The sequence below is a fragment of the Bombus huntii genome, unplaced genomic scaffold, assembly GCF_024542735.1.
Source record: "Bombus huntii isolate Logan2020A unplaced genomic scaffold, iyBomHunt1.1 ctg00000173.1, whole genome shotgun sequence".
Lineage (NCBI taxonomy): Eukaryota > Metazoa > Arthropoda > Insecta > Hymenoptera > Apidae > Bombus > Bombus huntii.
This window is the reverse complement of record NW_026099411.1, coordinates 25,001-32,500: the sequence shown is the minus strand read 5'-3', so window position 1 is coordinate 32,500 and position 7,500 is coordinate 25,001.

Sequence of the window (7,500 nt, the reverse complement as noted above, 5' to 3'; positions counted from 1 at the left end):
ATACCTTGTAACGCTTTTAAACGAATAAACTCGAAAAAACTTTTTCGCCCTCGGAATTTTTCTAAGTCCCAACGTACCGGCTCGGAATTTTTCTATGTTCCAACGACCGGTCGTGTCGGTCCAAACGTTTTTATATCCGTCTGCCGACGATATAAACGCTTAATCCCGACGTATTTTATCGAGTTATAACGATTTCTTGAAAAATATTCGTACGTTATAACGCTTTTTAACGAATTAATCGAAAAAGAGTGTTCGGTCCGAAAATTTTCTAAGTACGAACGACCGGCCGCATAGGTCCGTTTTTAAAAATCGTTCTCGGACGGAAATAAACCATTAATCCCGACGTATTTCGTCGAGTTACGTCGATTTATGCAAAAAAATTCATACCTTGTAACGCTTTTTAACGAATAAACTCGAAAAAACTTTTTCGCCCTCGGAATTTTTCTAAGTCCCAACGTACCGGCTCGGAATTTTTCTATGTTCCAACGACCGGTCGTGTCGGTCCAAACGTTTTTATATCCGTCTGCCGACGATATAAACGCTTAATCCCGACGTATTTTATCGAGTTATAACGATTTCTTGAAAAATATTCGTACGTTATAACGCTTTTTAACGAATTAATCGAAAAAGAGTGTTCGGTCCGAAAATTTTCTAAGTACGAACGACCGGCCGCATAGGTCCGTTTTTAAAAATCGTTCTCGGACGGAAATAAACCATTAATCCCGACGTATTTCGTCGAGTTACGTCGATTTATGCAAAAAAATTCATACCTTGTAACGCTTTTTAACGAATAAACTCGAAAAAACTTTTTCGCCCTCGGAATTTTTCTAAGTCCCAACGTACCGGCTCGGAATTTTTCTATGTTCCAACGACCGGTCGTGTCGGTCCAAACGTTTTTATATCCGTCTGCCGACGATATAAACGCTTAATCCCGACGTATTTTATCGAGTTATAACGATTTCTTGAAAAATATTCGTACGTTATAACGCTTTTTAACGAATTAATCGAAAAAGAGTGTTCGGTCCGAAAATTTTCTAAGTACGAACGACCGGCCGCATAGGTCCGTTTTTAAAAATCGTTCTCGGACGGAAATAAACCATTAATCCCGACGTATTTCGTCGAGTTACGTCGATTTATGCAAAAAAATTCATACCTTGTAACGCTTTTTAACGAATAAACTCGAAAAAACTTTTTCGCGCTCGGAATTTTTCTAAGTCCCAACGTACCGGCTCGGAATTTTTCTATGTTCCAACGACCGGTCGTGTCGGTCCAAACGTTTTTATATCCGTCTGCCGACGATATAAACGCTTAATCCCGACGTATTTTATCGAGTTATAACGATTTCTTGAAAAATATTCGTACGTTATAACGCTTTTTAACGAATTAATCGAAAAAGAGTGTTCGGTCCGAAAATTTTCTAAGTACGAACGACCGGCCGCATAGGTCCGTTTTTAAAAATCGTTCTCGGACGGAAATAAACCATTAATCCCGACGTATTTCGTCGAGTTACGTCGATTTATGCAAAAAAATTCATACCTTGTAACGCTTTTTAACGAATAAACTCGAAAAAACTTTTTCGCGCTCGGAATTTTTCTAAGTCCCAACGTACCGGCTCGGAATTTTTCTATGTTCCAACGACCGGTCGTGTCGGTCCAAACGTTTTTATATCCGTCTGCCGACGATATAAACGCTTAATCCCGACGTATTTTATCGAGTTATAACGATTTCTTGAAAAATATTCGTACGTTATAACGCTTTTTAACGAATTAATCGAAAAAGAGTGTTCGGTCCGAAAATTTTCTAAGTACGAACGACCGGCCGCATAGGTCCGTTTTTAAAAATCGTTCTCGGACGGAAATAAACCATTAATCCCGACGTATTTCGTCGAGTTACGTCGATTTATGCAAAAAAATTCATACCTTGTAACGCTTTTTAACGAATAAACTCGAAAAAACTTTTTCGCGCTCGGAATTTTTCTAAGTCCCAACGTACCGGCTCGGAATTTTTCTATGTTCCAACGACCGGTCGTGTCGGTCCAAACGTTTTTATATCCGTCTGCCGACGATATAAACGCTTAATCCCGACGTATTTTATCGAGTTATAACGATTTCTTGAAAAATATTCGTACGTTATAACGCTTTTTAACGAATTAATCGAAAAAGAGTGTTCGGTCCGAAAATTTTCTAAGTACGAACGACCGGCCGCATAGGTCCGTTTTTAAAAATCGTTCTCGGACGGAAATAAACCATTAATCCCGACGTATTTCGTCGAGTTACGTCGATTTATGCAAAAAAATTCATACCTTGTAACGCTTTTTAACGAATAAACTCGAAAAAACTTTTTCGCCCTCGGAATTTTTCTAAGTCCCAACGTACCGGCTCGGAATTTTTCTATGTTCCAACGACCGGTCGTGTCGGTCCAAACGTTTTTATATCCGTCTGCCGACGATATAAACGCTTAATCCCGACGTATTTTATCGAGTTATAACGATTTCTTGAAAAATATTCGTACGTTATAACGCTTTTTAACGAATTAATCGAAAAAGAGTGTTCGGTCCGAAAATTTTCTAAGTACGAACGACCGGCCGCATAGGTCCGTTTTTAAAAATCGTTCTCGGACGGAAATAAACCATTAATCCCGACGTATTTCGTCGAGTTACGTCGATTTATGCAAAAAAATTCATACCTTGTAACGCTTTTTAACGAATAAACTCGAAAAAACTTTTTCGCCCTCGGAATTTTTCTAAGTCCCAACGTACCGGCTCGGAATTTTTCTATGTTCCAACGACCGGTCGTGTCGGTCCAAACGTTTTTATATCCGTCTGCCGACGATATAAACGCTTAATCCCGACGTATTTTATCGAGTTATAACGATTTCTTGAAAAATATTCGTACGTTATAACGCTTTTTAACGAATTAATCGAAAAAGAGTGTTCGGTCCGAAAATTTTCTAAGTACGAACGACCGGCCGCATAGGTCCGTTTTTAAAAATCGTTCTCGGACGGAAATAAACCATTAATCCCGACGTATTTCGTCGAGTTACGTCGATTTATGCAAAAAAATTCATACCTTGTAACGCTTTTTAACGAATAAACTCGAAAAAACTTTTTCGCCCTCGGAATTTTTCTAAGTCCCAACGTACCGGCTCGGAATTTTTCTATGTTCCAACGACCGGTCGTGTCGGTCCAAACGTTTTTATATCCGTCTGCCGACGATATAAACGCTTAATCCCGACGTATTTTATCGAGTTATAACGATTTCTTGAAAAATATTCGTACGTTATAACGCTTTTTAACGAATTAATCGAAAAAGAGTGTTCGGTCCGAAAATTTTCTAAGTACGAACGACCGGCCGCATAGGTCCGTTTTTAAAAATCGTTCTCGGACGGAAATAAACCATTAATCCCGACGTATTTCGTCGAGTTACGTCGATTTATGCAAAAAAATTCATACCTTGTAACGCTTTTTAACGAATAAACTCGAAAAAACTTTTTCGCGCTCGGAATTTTTCTAAGTCCCAACGTACCGGCTCGGAATTTTTCTATGTTCCAACGACCGGTCGTGTCGGTCCAAACGTTTTTATATCCGTCTGCCGACGATATAAACGCTTAATCCCGACGTATTTTATCGAGTTATAACGATTTCTTGAAAAATATTCGTACGTTATAACGCTTTTTAACGAATTAATCGAAAAAGAGTGTTCGGTCCGAAAATTTTCTAAGTACGAACGACCGGCCGCATAGGTCCGTTTTTAAAAATCGTTCTCGGACGGAAATAAACCATTAATCCCGACGTATTTCGTCGAGTTACGTCGATTTATGCAAAAAAATTCATACCTTGTAACGCTTTTTAACGAATAAACTCGAAAAAACTTTTTCGCGCTCGGAATTTTTCTAAGTCCCAACGTACCGGCTCGGAATTTTTCTATGTTCCAACGACCGGTCGTGTCGGTCCAAACGTTTTTATATCCGTCTGCCGACGATATAAACGCTTAATCCCGACGTATTTTATCGAGTTATAACGATTTCTTGAAAAATATTCGTACGTTATAACGCTTTTTAACGAATTAATCGAAAAAGAGTGTTCGGTCCGAAAATTTTCTAAGTACGAACGACCGGCCGCATAGGTCCGTTTTTAAAAATCGTTCTCGGACGGAAATAAACCATTAATCCCGACGTATTTCGTCGAGTTACGTCGATTTATGCAAAAAAATTCATACCTTGTAACGCTTTTTAACGAATAAACTCGAAAAAACTTTTTCGCGCTCGGAATTTTTCTAAGTCCCAACGTACCGGCTCGGAATTTTTCTATGTTCCAACGACCGGTCGTGTCGGTCCAAACGTTTTTATATCCGTCTGCCGACGATATAAACGCTTAATCCCGACGTATTTTATCGAGTTATAACGATTTCTTGAAAAATATTCGTACGTTATAACGCTTTTTAACGAATTAATCGAAAAAGAGTGTTCGGTCCGAAAATTTTCTAAGTACGAACGACCGGCCGCATAGGTCCGTTTTTAAAAATCGTTCTCGGACGGAAATAAACCATTAATCCCGACGTATTTCGTCGAGTTACGTCGATTTATGCAAAAAAATTCATACCTTGTAACGCTTTTTAACGAATAAACTCGAAAAAACTTTTTCGCCCTCGGAATTTTTCTAAGTCCCAACGTACCGGCTCGGAATTTTTCTATGTTCCAACGACCGGTCGTGTCGGTCCAAACGTTTTTATATCCGTCTGCCGACGATATAAACGCTTAATCCCGACGTATTTTATCGAGTTATAACGATTTCTTGAAAAATATTCGTACGTTATAACGCTTTTTAACGAATTAATCGAAAAAGAGTGTTCGGTCCGAAAATTTTCTAAGTACGAACGACCGGCCGCATAGGTCCGTTTTTAAAAATCGTTCTCGGACGGAAATAAACCATTAATCCCGACGTATTTCGTCGAGTTACGTCGATTTATGCAAAAAAATTCATACCTTGTAACGCTTTTTAACGAATAAACTCGAAAAAACTTTTTCGCCCTCGGAATTTTTCTAAGTCCCAACGTACCGGCTCGGAATTTTTCTATGTTCCAACGACCGGTCGTGTCGGTCCAAACGTTTTTATATCCGTCTGCCGACGATATAAACGCTTAATCCCGACGTATTTTATCGAGTTATAACGATTTCTTGAAAAATATTCGTACGTTATAACGCTTTTTAACGAATTAATCGAAAAAGAGTGTTCGGTCCGAAAATTTTCTAAGTACGAACGACCGGCCGCATAGGTCCGTTTTTAAAAATCGTTCTCGGACGGAAATAAACCATTAATCCCGACGTATTTCGTCGAGTTACGTCGATTTATGCAAAAAAATTCATACCTTGTAACGCTTTTTAACGAATAAACTCGAAAAAACTTTTTCGCGCTCGGAATTTTTCTAAGTCCCAACGTACCGGCTCGGAATTTTTCTATGTTCCAACGACCGGTCGTGTCGGTCCAAACGTTTTTATATCCGTCTGCCGACGATATAAACGCTTAATCCCGACGTATTTTATCGAGTTATAACGATTTCTTGAAAAATATTCGTACCTTCTAACACTTTTTAACGAGTTATTTGGAGGGGATCTTTCGGCCTTTTCGTAGCGGTGCGAAAAAATTCTAAGTTCCAACGTCCCGGTCACGTTGGTCCGGAGGATGAAATTTTTTAAAAAAATAAAGTGAAATCGTTACGTTCGACTAGATTTCGTCGATACGTAACGATTTCACACAAAATTTCGATACGTTATAACGCTTTTTGGCGAGTTATTTCGAGTTGAACATTCGGTACTTTCGTAACGGGGCGAAAAAATTCTAAGTTCCAACGTCCCGGTCACGTTGGTCCGGAGGATGAAATTTTTTAAAAAAATAAAGTGAAATCGCTACTTTCGACTAGATTTCGTCGAAACGTAACGATTTCACGCAAAATTTCGATACGTTATAACGCTTTTTGGCGAGTTATTTCGAGTTGAACTTTCGGTACTTTCGTAACGGTGCGAAAAAATTCTAAGTTCCAACGTCCCGGTCACGTTGGTCCGGAGGATGAAATTTTTTAAAAAAATAAAGTGAAATCGCTACTTTCGACTAGATTTCGTCGAAACGTAACGATTTCACGCAAAATTTCGATACGTTATAACGCTTTTTGGCGAGTTATTTCGAGTTGAACTTTCGGTACTTTCGTAACGGTGCGAAAAAATTCTAAGTTCCAACGTCCCGGTCACGTTGGTCCGGAGGATGAAATTTTTTAAAAAAATAAAGTGAAATCGCTACTTTCGACTAGATTTCGTCGATACGTAACGATTTCACGCAAAATTTCGATACGTTATAACGCTTTTTAGCGAGTTATTTCGAGTTGAACTTTCGGTACTTTCGTAACGGTGCGAAAAAATTCTAAGTTCCAACGTCCCGGTCACGTTGGTCCGGAGGATGAAATTTTTTAAAAAAATAAAGTGAAATCGCTACTTTCGACTAGATTTCGTCGATACGTAACGATTTCACGCAAAATTTCGATACGTTATAACGCTTTTTAGCGAGTTATTTCGAGTTGAACTTTCGGTACTTTCGTAACGGTGCGAAAAAATTCTAAGTTCCAACGTCCCGGTCACGTTGGTCCGGAGGATGAAATTTTTTAAAAAAATAAAGTGAAATCGCTACTTTCGACTAGATTTCGTCGAAACGTAACGATTTCACGCAAAATTTCGATACGTTATAACGCTTTTTGGCGAGTTATTTCGAGTTGAACTTTCGGTACTTTCGTAACGGTGCGAAAAAATTCTAAGTTCCAACGTCCCGGTCACGTTGGTCCGGAGGATGAAATTTTTTAAAAAAATAAAGTGAAATCGCTACTTTCGACTAGATTTCGTCGAAACGTAACGATTTCACGCAAAATTTCGATACGTTATAACGCTTTTTGGCGAGTTATTTCGAGTTGAACTTTCGGTACTTTCGTAGCGGTGCGAAAAAATTCTAAGTTCCAACGTCCCGGTCACGTTGGTCCGGAGGATGAAATTTTTTAAAAAAATAAAGTGAAATCGCTACTTTCGACTAGATTTCGTCGATACGTAACGATTTCACTGATAATTTCGATGCGTTATAACGCTTTTTCTCGAGTTATTTCGACTCGAACGTTCGAACAGTGGCGAATATTTCAAAGTCCCTGCGACGCAACGATACGCTCTTACGCGTTGCTCGCTCGCTCCGCTCGCTCGAAAAAAAAAGTAGCCCAACCCAAAACCAATCCCTTTAGCGTTCGTTCTTCGATTTCATCGAAATCTTCGTTCGAACGCTTGGGATCGGTTTTGGGTTGGGCTATATTCGTCCGAGCGAGCGCAGCGAGCGAGCATTTGTCGCGATTATTTTCCTCGTTTTCGTCTCTCTCGTGAAACGGGAAAAAACGTGGAAAACGGGAAAAAACGGGAAAAAACGGGAAAAAACGCGAAGAAACGGGAAAAAACGCGGAAAAACGTTTAAAAATATTT